Source organism: Anolis carolinensis, chromosome 2 (genome assembly GCF_035594765.1).
Source record: "Anolis carolinensis isolate JA03-04 chromosome 2, rAnoCar3.1.pri, whole genome shotgun sequence".
In the NCBI taxonomy this organism is placed as follows: domain Eukaryota; kingdom Metazoa; phylum Chordata; class Lepidosauria; order Squamata; family Dactyloidae; genus Anolis; species Anolis carolinensis.
Window position 1 is genome coordinate 263,980,737 of NC_085842.1, and position 12,646 is coordinate 263,993,382.

General features: G+C 38.4%; 1 pseudogene; it reads left to right on the top strand.

Annotated features, from left to right (window-relative positions):
* The first annotated feature begins 1,389 nt into the window (after positions 1-1,389).
* On the top strand, positions 1,390-1,895 carry LOC134295909 (dead end protein homolog 1-like; annotated as a pseudogene).
* The last annotated feature ends 10,751 nt before the right edge of the window (positions 1,896-12,646 follow it).

Genomic DNA, 12,646 nt, shown 5'->3' on the forward strand with positions numbered 1-12,646 from the left:
CCACAAATGTGTATTCCCTGTGAAGAATCCATTTTTCCAACTACAATAATGTTTCCTCATAAATACAGTATATATTTCAATAAAAAACTTGTAAATTGTTTGTTTGTTATCCTATTTTTCCATCAGTACCACATTCAATTTATACCTGTGTTTACCTTCCAGTGCTTAATTGCAAAACAAACCACACTAAATGCAAAATATGTAGGTAAGGACAAGCATGTGTTAAGACAGACAAATGTTTTATTTTTCACAGGAGCAATTATTCTAAAAACATATTAAATGTATTAGCTAGTTTGCTCTTTTTTTGCTCTTGCCTTCAATTTGCTTCATTCTTTGTTCTTCCTAAAGTGTCTCAAACAAGCATTTAATTTGAATCTTAAAAAGCAGTTTTATTGTAAGTTAATTAAATATTGATCACTAAAAAGCACTTACTGAGATTCAGAAAGAATACAACAGATAAGCTAAGTCATGAAGTCAAATTATCTCAGCAATACATGTGTAATTACAGTCTTTAGTATACGACTGACTGTTCCCATTTGTGTGAAAATATTGTTTGGATGCTAAATCTGAATATTATAATTTTATGAATTTTTTTATACTAGCTTCAGTTCATACAACCATGGATAAATGCAATATCATTCTATTGTGTGATCTCCTTCAAAAGTCAATTCAAACTGAGGGTGCTGGTTTTCATTTCTAAAAGGTTTCTAAAGTATTGTTAGCAAAGATTGTGTTACTATAAGGAACTATAACAAAATTTAATTAGGTTGTTGTGAATTTTCCAGGCTGTATGGCCATGTTCCAGAAGCATTCTCTCCTGATGTTTCACCCACATCTATGGCAGGCATCCTCCGAGGTTGTGAGGTCTGTTGGAAACTAGGCAAGTGGGGTTTATATATCTGTGGAATGTTCAGGGTGAGAGAAAGAACTCTTGTCTGCCTGAGGCAAGTGTGAATGTTGCAGTTCGCCAGCTTGATTAGAATTGAATTGGAGACTATACAAGATACTGAAGCAAAATGTGCTATAGCAGGATGTCCCTCCTGCAAAAACAAAGTTTTTGCAGTTTAATAAACAAAGTTGAAGTACTATGAGAAGACAGGAAAGCTTGGAGAAAATGATGATGCTGGGGAAAATGGAAGGAAAAAGGAAGAGGGGTTGACCAAGGGCAAGTAGATGGATGGTATCCTTGAAGTGACTGGCTTGACCTTGAAGGAGCTGGGGGTGGCAACGGCCAATAGGAAGCTCTGGCCTGGGCTGATCCATGTGGTCACGAAGAGTTGGAAACGACTGAACGAGCGAACAACAACAAAAAATCCCCATGTTTTTATGATAGAACCAATTAGGAAATGACATTTATAACCCAGGAACAAAGTGTAGAAACATATTAATATGAGCATAAAACTAATTCCTCTTTTCTAAAGTGTGGGAAAGCTGCATGACTTTCACCTCATGATGACATTCAGTGGGCTTAACTGGGGCTTTGCCTGCCTATGCCATGTATATGGACTGGTATGGTGCTCAGAAGTCTATCAGGCCTCTCAATAAATACTGTATGAAATCCAGAAGGGCACCAACAAGTGTGACCTCTGCATTGATGGCCTGGCCGCTTCTTCTTTAGATGACTGACTGGCACTTCGTGGGGCAGAATTATTTATCAAATGTGTGCAAAGGACCCCTAAAGGCTGGCTCCAGTTCTGGTATCATGTAATCATACCCAGGTGCACGTCTCCCTTCAATGGGTTTTTCTGGATCAAGCCAGATGACTCTGGTCTGGAAAACGATGAAAAGGCCAAGAATGTTGTGGCATTACAGCTACGCAGTGCCCTGGGGTTCCCAGTGATATAATTGGCATGTGGCAGAAGAATGATTCCTGCACGTGGTGATGGTTGTGTGTCCGGCCCTTTCTCTTTTAAGTTGCTCTGTGGGCACACCTATTTGAATACTGGGTGCCTGGCCTCATGCTTCCCCTACTGAGTAGGAAGGGATCTCCAAGTGCCATCAATTTAGGGCTGGTCACTCTGTCCCATGAAAGGCCAGTCACCCTCCCAAAGAAGGAATGGATTTGGGAAGGGGAGGAGGAGGAGGAGACCCCCCCTGACCACAGACTCTTTAGGATGACCAGAGGTTGGGTGCAGAGTGGTTGGCTGGCTACTCCGCCTCACAAAGGACCAGTCAGTCACCTCAAGAAGAAAAGGAGAGGAAGGGGAGGAGGAGACAAACCCCCAGACATCCGGGGCCAGGAGCGGAGTGGTTGACTAGCCACTCCATGCCAAAAAGGGCTAGTCAGTCACCTAAAAAAGGGGAGGGGAGGGGGAGACAAACCTCCAGGATAGCTGGGGATCAGGGGAGAAGTGGTTGGATGGCCACTCCGTCCCACAAAGAGCCAGTCACCCTCCCAAAGAAAGAATTGGTTTGGGAAGAGGAGGAGGAGAGCACCCTGACAACAGAACCCCAGGATGGGGACAGAATGGTTATCTGGCTACTCTGTCCCACAAAGGGCCAGTCAGTCACTTTCTGATGCTTTTGTTAACCACAGACCTCTATCTGAACCCCTGGCCATCACGATCACAACTGCTAATGTCAGAATGGCGTGAGTGCATGACCATCAAGAAAAAGGCCAGTCCTTTCTTCTTGCTAGTCTTGCAGGCACCCCATTCTGATGTCAGCAGATATGTCCATAATACGCAGGCCCTTGGAAAGAACTCTGTGGTCAGCTAGAAGCAGCAGTGACAATATCAAGGAAATACCAATCTTGTGGGGCTCATGCAGCCCTGGCCTATCTGAACAACAGCCTAAGATTAAAAGTATTATATCCGGGACTGCTTCAAATCAGATTTTCACCAAGCTAAGCTGCCCAGTGTATCTGAGCTCCCACTTAAGTATATAATGGAGCACTATATCAACTGCTATAGAAACTAATGGATACAGAATTCTGACCAATATATGTATATTATAGCAGCAGATTTTTAGAGTATTTAAAGATCTTTAAGTGGTAATATGCATTATTTCAGTTGCTCCAAAATGGGGAAAGCTAGTTCTGCTGTTATAGTACTAGGAATGCACCTCATTGTGCTGAGTAAACTTCTAGATCAAAACTTTCTAAGCAGTTCATGTTGGTGACACATCTTTTATACATACATAATTTTGTGACACAGCAATTCAGTTTTACTAGCAACGGGAGGTTAAACCAACCCCTTATAAGATATATTGACACACACACAAATTGTAATAATGAAATGTATGACACAAACTATCTCATTAAAATCATATATATGTTGTTTATTCATCCAGTCGCTTCCAACTCTTCGTGACCTCATGGACCAGCCCACGCCAGAGCTCCCTGTTGGCCATCACCATTCCCAGCTCCTTCAAGCTCAAAGCAGTCACCTCAGGGATACCATCCATCCATCTTGCTCTTGGTCGGCCCCTCTTCCTTTTTCCTTCCATTTTCCCCAGCATCATTATCTTCTCCAAGCTTTCCTGTCTTCTCATTATGTGGCCAAAGTACTTCATCTGTATCTATATAGATACTAGCTGTGCCCGGCCATGCGTTGCTGTGGTGAAGTATGGTGGTATGGGAAATAAAGTATTGAGGAACTGGTGGTAGTTAAGGTAAAGGGTAAAGGTTTTACCTTACATTAAGTCCATTATAAATGGGTTATATAGCTGTGTGGAAGGGCCTTGAGTCTACACTGCCATATAATCCAGTTCAAATCAGATAATCTGTATTTTATAGGCAGTGTGGAAGAAGCCTAAGTGAGATCTAACTGCCTGTCCCCTGGGCTGAGTGGGTTGCTAGGAGACCAAGTGGGCGGAGCTTAGCCTTCTAACTGGCAGCAATTGGATAAAAACAATTATTCCTCTCCCTCTAATTAGGACTTTATATTTGTTTTCTTTTTGTTGTATGAACGTAGAGGCATGGATGAGGGGTTGTGCTGCCAAGTTTAGTGTTTCTGGGATGTGTAGTTTTCTTTTTTTGTCCTAGGCCGAAATTTCATTACCCTTTTATATATATAGATAGATTATTTCATATAGACTCAGAGATTTCCCATTATGTTTCTATAACATACCTGCATGCTGCAGCTGATACACAAATGTGTCATGACTAACAGTGGCTAAGCTACCAATCAGTGACACGTGTCTATCTATGTTTCATGATATTATTGTTCAGCATGACAAGGTCCTTTTTTTCAGGAAGACAAACATTTTGTAAAATTATTTGAAAGGTCACCACCATAGAGCATTTCCTTGTTTCCTATTCATTTTACATATTGACCTTTTGTAATTACATGTTTTGTCAAATCCATCATCAAAATTATTGGAAAAACAAGGGGCAAAAGAACAAATGTTAGAAATTGTGAACAGGTTCTCATTATGTTAGGGGCTGATATATTTAATTTACAAAAATGAACAAGCCTCACCACAGAAAAGGTTGTAGACTTGCATTTTACTAGCAAAACTTCAATCTTCCTTCCTACATTTTATGTAAGAGTTTCATCATGAACCTTCTGTAGAAGCTAGTAAATCATGCTTCAGTGTCACTGTCACCACCAATTTGTATCTTCCTCTTGTATACATTTGATTGAAAATGTCAATAAATTTCAGAACAGTGTTCCTGTTTCTGCAGATTCTGAAAACAGAATGGAGAAGTTTACTCAGAGATTTGGACTCTACTAAATGAATGCCAATTTGGAAAAAATGTTCAGGGAATGATCCAGCTACTGCCTGATTTATGTTACGTGCTTATCCTCTGCTTGGAATGATAGCATTAAAATAGTTTTTCTATAGAAAATGCTGGACAAAACAAATAAATAAAATATAGTCCCATAGCTGTTTCTTAGAACAGAACATCATTGTCTCTTTTTAAACAAGCCTTAGATCCCCATTTACTGAGGATCTTTCTTTCCACCCTGTAGGGAGTTGAGCTAGTGATGGTGAGTGCAGCTGGCAATGGCCATCTTCCCTCCTCTTTCTGTTGACATCAGAAGCTTCCTTCTAAAGCAGCCACTCAGATTACTTGGTCAGCTTCAAGGAGGGGCACATCCCGGAATGGTGGATGTTGAGCATTAAACACTAAACTTCCAATGCATAGTCTGGAGATTAGTGAGGGCTGCTGGTGCCCAGATCAGTCTATTCTTGGATTTCATTCATGAGAGTTTCACTTGGTCCCCTTTTTGACAAGAACAGCTATTTAAACAAAAAAGACAGAATGGATTTCAAGTAATACAAACATATTGTGTAAAAATGCAAAATTGACAGGGGGGAGTCTTTAGCTCTTAAAGGTCCGGAATTACCTTCTTGTATGGTTAGCAACATGATTCTGAAAGATTATTGCCACTCCATTTTTTTCTGATAGGTTGGTTAATGGTAATGTAGATGACAGATATAACATGCCTCCCTTCCTATTGAATCTGGTCTGTGCAAATGGTTGAGAATTTTTTGGTATGAGGCTTTATTGATAACAGCACTCCGTTTTACAAGTTTATTCATAAGCCTAATGGAAAGAACTCAGACAATCACAGTAGCAATTTTGAGAGAAAATTAAGAAGACAAATCCATCCATCCCCAATTTTGGCAAACCATTTAGCTTGCTTAGTGATTTCATCCAACTGGAAAACTGACAGAGCATGGGAGAAAAGCTTCATTTCCTCCTCCTATCGGTGGCATCCCTCTAGCATAAGAGGTTCAGCTCTGCAGCAACATCAGTTCTGATGATCTTGTATCTCAGCATGCTCTGCCAGCACAGGCATAATTAATTAAGTATGCTACGATCCATTTCCCAGCTCAGAACATAACTCAAGGAAAGAATTGTTAATTTCCATAAAATTAGATTGTGTTAAGAGTGTATAAGCATTGTGCTATGGTAACTGTGGAAGTTAGCAAGCAAGCAAGAAAGCAGAGAGGAAATGGGGGAGGGAGGGAAGGAAGGAGGGAAGAATAGGGAAGGAAAGTTTGGCAATCCCAGAAACAAAAAGAATTCCACACCAATAAAGTGGCCCAAGTTAATGTTATTAAAAGATAAGCACATTAGGACCTAATTTTGAATTCAACAAGAGAAGAATGTGTATTGTTCTCAGTTAACAAGTAAGCAATTACTGCACTTAGGTAGGTGTCCTACTTTCAACAAACTTATAGCTAACAAATCCATGTCAACTAATGCATATTATAAGGGCTGAGAGGAACCAGCTGTTTCTTAGATCTTCATTACTGGCCAAAGGGGACATTGTCTGCATTTCCCATAGCTGGCTACTTGATGCTTTCCTTCTGTCACAATGTTTCTAATTACGACCAAATGAAGTGAGGCCTTTTACGTTAATTCAACCTGCTTTGAATTCTTTGTTTGTAAATTGATATGTTTCTTGAACTGAGCTACTGGAAAGAAATTTGACATGATACAGTCCAGCATTTTAAATTCAAATAACACATTGATCTCCCCACCATAGAATTTTCCAGGTCAGAGTTTAAAGATGAAAATTACAATTTATTGCAGTTATCTTCCTATTGATACAATTAATACCATTTATTCTCAGACCTTGACATTAGTTCTCACTACAATAAAAATGAGAGGACTCTCAACTCATTTGTGAAAACATCTATTTTTAATTTATCTGGTAGTTCTATTGCATGTTGATCATTATATCTTGTATTAAATTGATTTCAATGTAGTTAGTTGCATCATTTATGAAGCTGATAATATTTGATAAATAAGTAAGAAATGCCACACTTTATCATGCTTTTGCATTTGAAGCATATTAAGATATGCAGATCTTCATGTGTAAAAAAATATATCACTGAATAGCAACATCAGGATTGCTAATACCATCACATTTCCCATTCCTATGTATGGTTCTGAGAGCTAAACACAGTTTTTTAAAAAAGCTAATAGGAAAAAATCAACTCATTTGAAATATAGTTGTGGCAGAGTTTTGTGGATAACCCTGGACTGTCAAGAAGACAAATGAATAGGCATGAGTACAAACAAGCCATGTACTCTCCTCAGAAACCAAGCTGATTATTCTCCTCATGGCTTGAAGTGGGTTACAAAACAATTAAAATACATAAAACAACAACAAAACACTACAAAACACTACAAATACACTACAAACACACACACTAAAATGTACCTCCATACCAAACGTATCTCTATGAAATACATATTAAAACAGAGATTAAACAAAGGACATGCATTAAAATTCATGTTTATGTTTAAAGACTGTATAGGTAGGCCTGTTAGAAGAGACAAGTTTTCACTTGTGTCTTAAATTCTGACAGCTGATTTAACTCTTGGAGCTCTACCAGAAGGTCATTCCACAGCATTGGGGCAGCCAATGAAAAGGTCCTCTGGGTGGTGATTGCCAGTCAGGTTCTGGTTGGTTGGAGCAAATGCAACCCAAAAGACTGAAGTGTGTGGAGCGAATTGTATGGGAGAAAGCGATCCTTTAGGTAACCTGGACCCAAACCATGTAGGGCTTTAAAGATCAAAACCATCACATATTTAACAACAGCTGGAAGAACAGTATTTGCCAGGGTCTGGAGACGACCTTCAATACCAACAAAAGAAAAACGGATAGAGAAAATATTGGCTAAATTAACACTCCTGGTATTCAAATCACAAGGCAAGTCTATGAAGACAACAGACTGGACTCCACTTAGAAAATGGTTAAAAGAAATCAATTTTAAGATGTTAATCTAACGAGACAAAGAGGCTGAAATAAAGCACCACCGCAGGAAGACAGGCAACAGGAGGCATTCCAAGTAAAACATAAGATTTAATTTGAGCATAATAATTAAAGAACCATTGTATACAAGAATGGAAGTATACAATTCCCCCACCTTTTTTTCCTTTTCTCCTCATCCCCCTTCCCCACATGTCCTTCCTTGCCCCTCCTCCCACCCCCTTTCCCCAGATTTTATTGCATATAATGAAATCTTCAATAAAAATATTTTTAAAAAAACATCAAAACCATTACCTGGTACTTTGCCCGGGAACTAATTGGCAGCCAGTGGAGTGACTTTAGGATAGGTGTAATATGCTCACTCCTAGATGTTCCTGTAACCAATCTGGCTGCCATATTTTGAAATAGTTGGAGTTTCCGAACTTGGTACAAGGATAGCCCAATATAAAGGACATTGCGGAAGTCCAACCTTGAGGTTACCAGTGCATGCACTACCATCTTCAAGTCCTCCAAATCTAGGAAGGGGTGCAGCTGGCGGATCAACTAATAGTATCATGAGAAGGTCAAAATTTAGTTTCCTCAACCTTTGACATAGAGGATATTACAGCCTCTAGGCTCCTTGGCACCTCCAGAATGACCAGCAGAGAAGGAACTGCTGAGGAGGACTGCAAGCTCCTCCTCCGGGTGCAGGGAGAGGGTCTAATTAAGGTTCCCTCCCACAGAAAACAATATAAGGAGGAACTAAAGCCATTCTAAACAAAAGGACAGCTGAGGCTTGACAAAGAAAATAATAAAAGCCTTTGTGAAGAAGACCAATAGAGCTGTATTTTTCCTCTCTTCTTGGCTACTTTGCTAAAAGGGCAGAAAGTGTGCTGATAGCTTTCCAGGAAAAACTCAATAGGTAATGGATATGTAACTTGCCTCCCTCTTCCTACTTCTCATTTAATATATTTATGTAAGCACTGCTGCTCTAAAATCTGGGGAAAAAACCCCAGAAATCTGATGAAATATTTTGGATAAAGATGACTCAACCTTTATCCAACCTGTTTTGGATAGCAATTCTGTCCTCTACACTTATTAATTGACTGGGATTCAAGGACAGGATCAGCTATTTCATCAGCTTATCAGAATCAGCAGCCTCTTTAAGTTGAGACAGCAAAAATTTAGCTGTGAAGTCTGCCTTTTCTAGATGTCTCGATAAAAGTTTCAAAAGATGTTGACAGCAGATCCATTTTACTCGTCACCGAGACAATTTGTTCTTAAATTTGTATCACTGTTCCTGCTGTCAATAGGTACTGCTTTGCCATAAAGTCTAAGAGGGAAGACTGCCACTCTTTGTCCTTGTCATCTCCTCCACTTTTTAAGCTTGTCTACTTCGTCCCTCGGGGACCCTAGTCACACAAAGATGTTTCCCTTGATGGAGATGGACTTTCAGTGAGCGCACAGGACTTGTAAGTTGCCAAGACAGCAGGACTCATTCTTAAATTTCAATTGTTTTAAGCAGATTGGCAGATTTAATTATTAGTGGAGATCCAGAACATGGACTGTCACATTTTTTCATTACCATGGTGTTAATCTAAATAATGTAAAGGAATAATATAAGATTAAATTCTTTCAACCATGTTTATATATTCTGACATTGGGTAGTTCCAAAACACAAAGGCTAGATCTACACTGCCATATAATTCAATTTGGAACTGCATTAAATGGTAAGTATAGATCCATATAATGCATAAGATTCTTTTGAAGATGCAATCTTACGTCATGGATTTCATTCCTCAAAGAACTTGAAAAGGCTATACAATGCTCCCACATTTTCAGATAATAAATATGTAAATAATTGTAGACAAATATAAAGTTCTAAAGGGATGGAATCATGGGAGGAACTGATGTAAACTTGCTGTGCTGTTTTCTTCCTCCCAGTTTATTCAACACAACTCTGAGTTCTCAAGACCTGAGCAGAGTTGTCCATAACAGATGACCAGGAGATCTCTTATTCATAAGGTTGCCATAAGTCAAAGTCAACCTGATGTCAGTTAAAACAAAAATAGAGATATATAGGTACCAAACCCTCTCAATGACTTTGCAAGGAATTTAGGTGTAAATCAGTTTAAATTGAACTGAAATTGAACAAGTAACTTTTAATTTACTGAGTTGACATTGATGCAGTTATCTATTCTAATTGGAGCTAATAGTTGAATTTAGACCTAGGTTTGGCTTCATAGGAAGCATTTTTATACAGAGATGATTGATCTGTATAGTTCAGATTATTACATAACCAATGCTTTCTCTTTTTAACACCAAATATTTATCTCTGTGTTCTAGTGCTAGTCCTACATTTGAAAAGACAGAGACTAATGCACAGTGGTGTGGAATCTATGAGAATTATAATTAGCTGGTAGTTGCATTCAGATAGGAATAAATTATCTTCAAAAGATTCTGAAAGCACAAGGTAATAAGGCAATATGTAAAAGGGAAAAGGGAAATTTTAACTAAGATCATTAATAGCTGCTCTCAGAAATAGGCAGCAGGACCTTTGATGTTACATTTTAAAATGTATAGCTGGTGTTTTGGTTAATTTCCCTCCCATTCCTATTTGAAATAAAAAGAATATTATAGCCAAAAAGCCATAGTTCTCCACCTTTACTTTCACCAAGTCTTTGGAATTTAATTCTCCCTGAACAAAGTATGCTAAGTGCCAGTTTTCCCTGACAAATATTTTGATAAGTGAGAAAAGATGGCTACAAGAAAAACCTACAGTTCAAAGCGTGGCTGAGTCAAAATTATACTGCCAGTTTGTACTCAATTTTCACTCCATTCTATTCCGTTTTCACAAATAAAAATACTTTTGTTTTTATTAGTTTAGCAGATATGTTTTGTGACCACCCTTTAAATATTTACTTCCATCTAGCAAAGAAGTCTTCCCAGTTGATCCAGAAAGACTCTTTTCATGGTAACTTACAATCCTCCCTGCCCCCAGTCACTCACAAACATTAAAAGATATTCAGAAAAAAGACCCACTAAGATAAATGCTAATGGATTCTATAATTAATTAATTAAGCTATTTGGACCACACATTCCTTTTAACATCTAGTTTGACATTGATAGGGTTCTGGCAAGATACCAGAAATGAAAAAGTGTGAACTCCTTTGAAGGAATCCCAAAGATCTGTGCCCAGAAAAGGCTGCACATAGCTCTTTCAAAGTACAGTAGCTCAAGAGTGAAAGTGGGGTTTTCTCTTTCTCTTTCTTTCCCTCCAACCTTTCTTTTAATGCTGTTATTTTAATACTTGAGTGGAACATCCCCATTCCAGAACTTCTTTTTTCTCCGCTTTTGAACCTCAGAACTCTTGAGATTGAACTGAACTATACATTTTCCTACATAAAAAGCAGCTTAGGGCTTCTGCATATGACATAAAGGTATAAGGGGCCTACAATACTTGTTGCTGTAGTTTTAGGGGTTGATTTTTTATTTAAAACATTCAATGTTTCTGCTGTCTCAGATCAGACTACATTCTGAACATTCCCACCACCAATTGCAATTTTCTATTCCTATCATTGATCAAATGTGTTTAAATTTTGAAACATATTGGAACAATCTGTTCCCCCCCTCCCCCCCCATACACACATTATAGTATTGCAGGGTATCCATGAAAAGTTACTTCTGCACTTTGTAATTTTTCAAACTGCAGGGCTGCCTTGGCAAACCATATACTGATTTTCATATTTAAAGAAAATCCTTGGAAACAACCTTGTGCAGAGCCAAGAAATCACTAAAAACAGTCTTCACCAAAGAATGGAGCGAATGAGTTAAAGCAACAGCATAAATCCTGAAAAACTAAGAAGTTATAACATGACATTTTATATTTCCTTAGACCAATCTGGAAAAGCCAGTGCTCCCTGATCGCAGGGTCTGCCACTGAGGTTCAGATCAAGGGAGAAATTTTTCAGGCTAAGAATGCTCTCTTGCAATACACCTATGTTTTCATCATTATTTTTAATGGCACATGCTGTGCAATGGTGGTTGATGCTGAACTTATCATGCTTAAAGACATCACTAAGAACTGCTCCTTGTAAGTTCACAAAAACTGATAGTCGGAGACATTATAAGGGATTGTCCTTAAATCTATGGTTTTGACCCTGAAATCTCACAGCCTAGGAAAATTCTGACTTGTCAACCCTGGAGAAAGGCCTCAATTCACCAGTTGTCCAAAAACTTTTTTGAAGTATAAATTGCATCCTGGTTTCATGAAATCTGTACTTTCCTGAACATGAAAGATTAAGAAGATAATTGAATCCTGCCCTCTAGAAACATTTGCACAAGTCTGGAAGAGAAAGCCTCAGGATGATGAAGTGCCATATCACAGGTCATTCATCATTATCAGAAAAACCAAACAGGTTTTAATCTGTAGTTATAGGTAACTTGCAGTGAACAAGAGATTTAACAGCACTTTGCATTTTTATATTAATCCTATGAGTCAGCTTGCTTTTTGTCAAAGGCATTTTCAATCTAATTCAACTAGCTACAACCACCCCTTTTAAGGTGCTCAGATAAAATGTAATAGAAAAAGAGAGAATTCATTTCCTGACATTTAGTTCCAGTTCCCACTGAAGTGCTTAGGACACTATGTAAATTAGGCTATTAACACCTTGTCTATTAACCTGTGTGGTTTCTGCATCATCATCTTCCTTATCCATTCCTTAGAGGCAAGAAGTTAATATTCTAACTTCATTTCAGAAATCAGTAGAATTTGCTTCACCCTGACTCTTCAGAGCTTGAAGTCCAGGTTCACTTTAGGTTTCTAAACTGCAAAAAGGAGAAAAGGAACTAGAACATTTTTCAGCAAACTTTTTTTCCAATCCTAGAAAATTTTTGATGTGAAATTAAACATCCAGGAAATATAAGTACTGTATAAGTAAGCAAAAATATTTTGAATCTTCTATAAACCATTGGAAAGCTTCTTCCAAAGA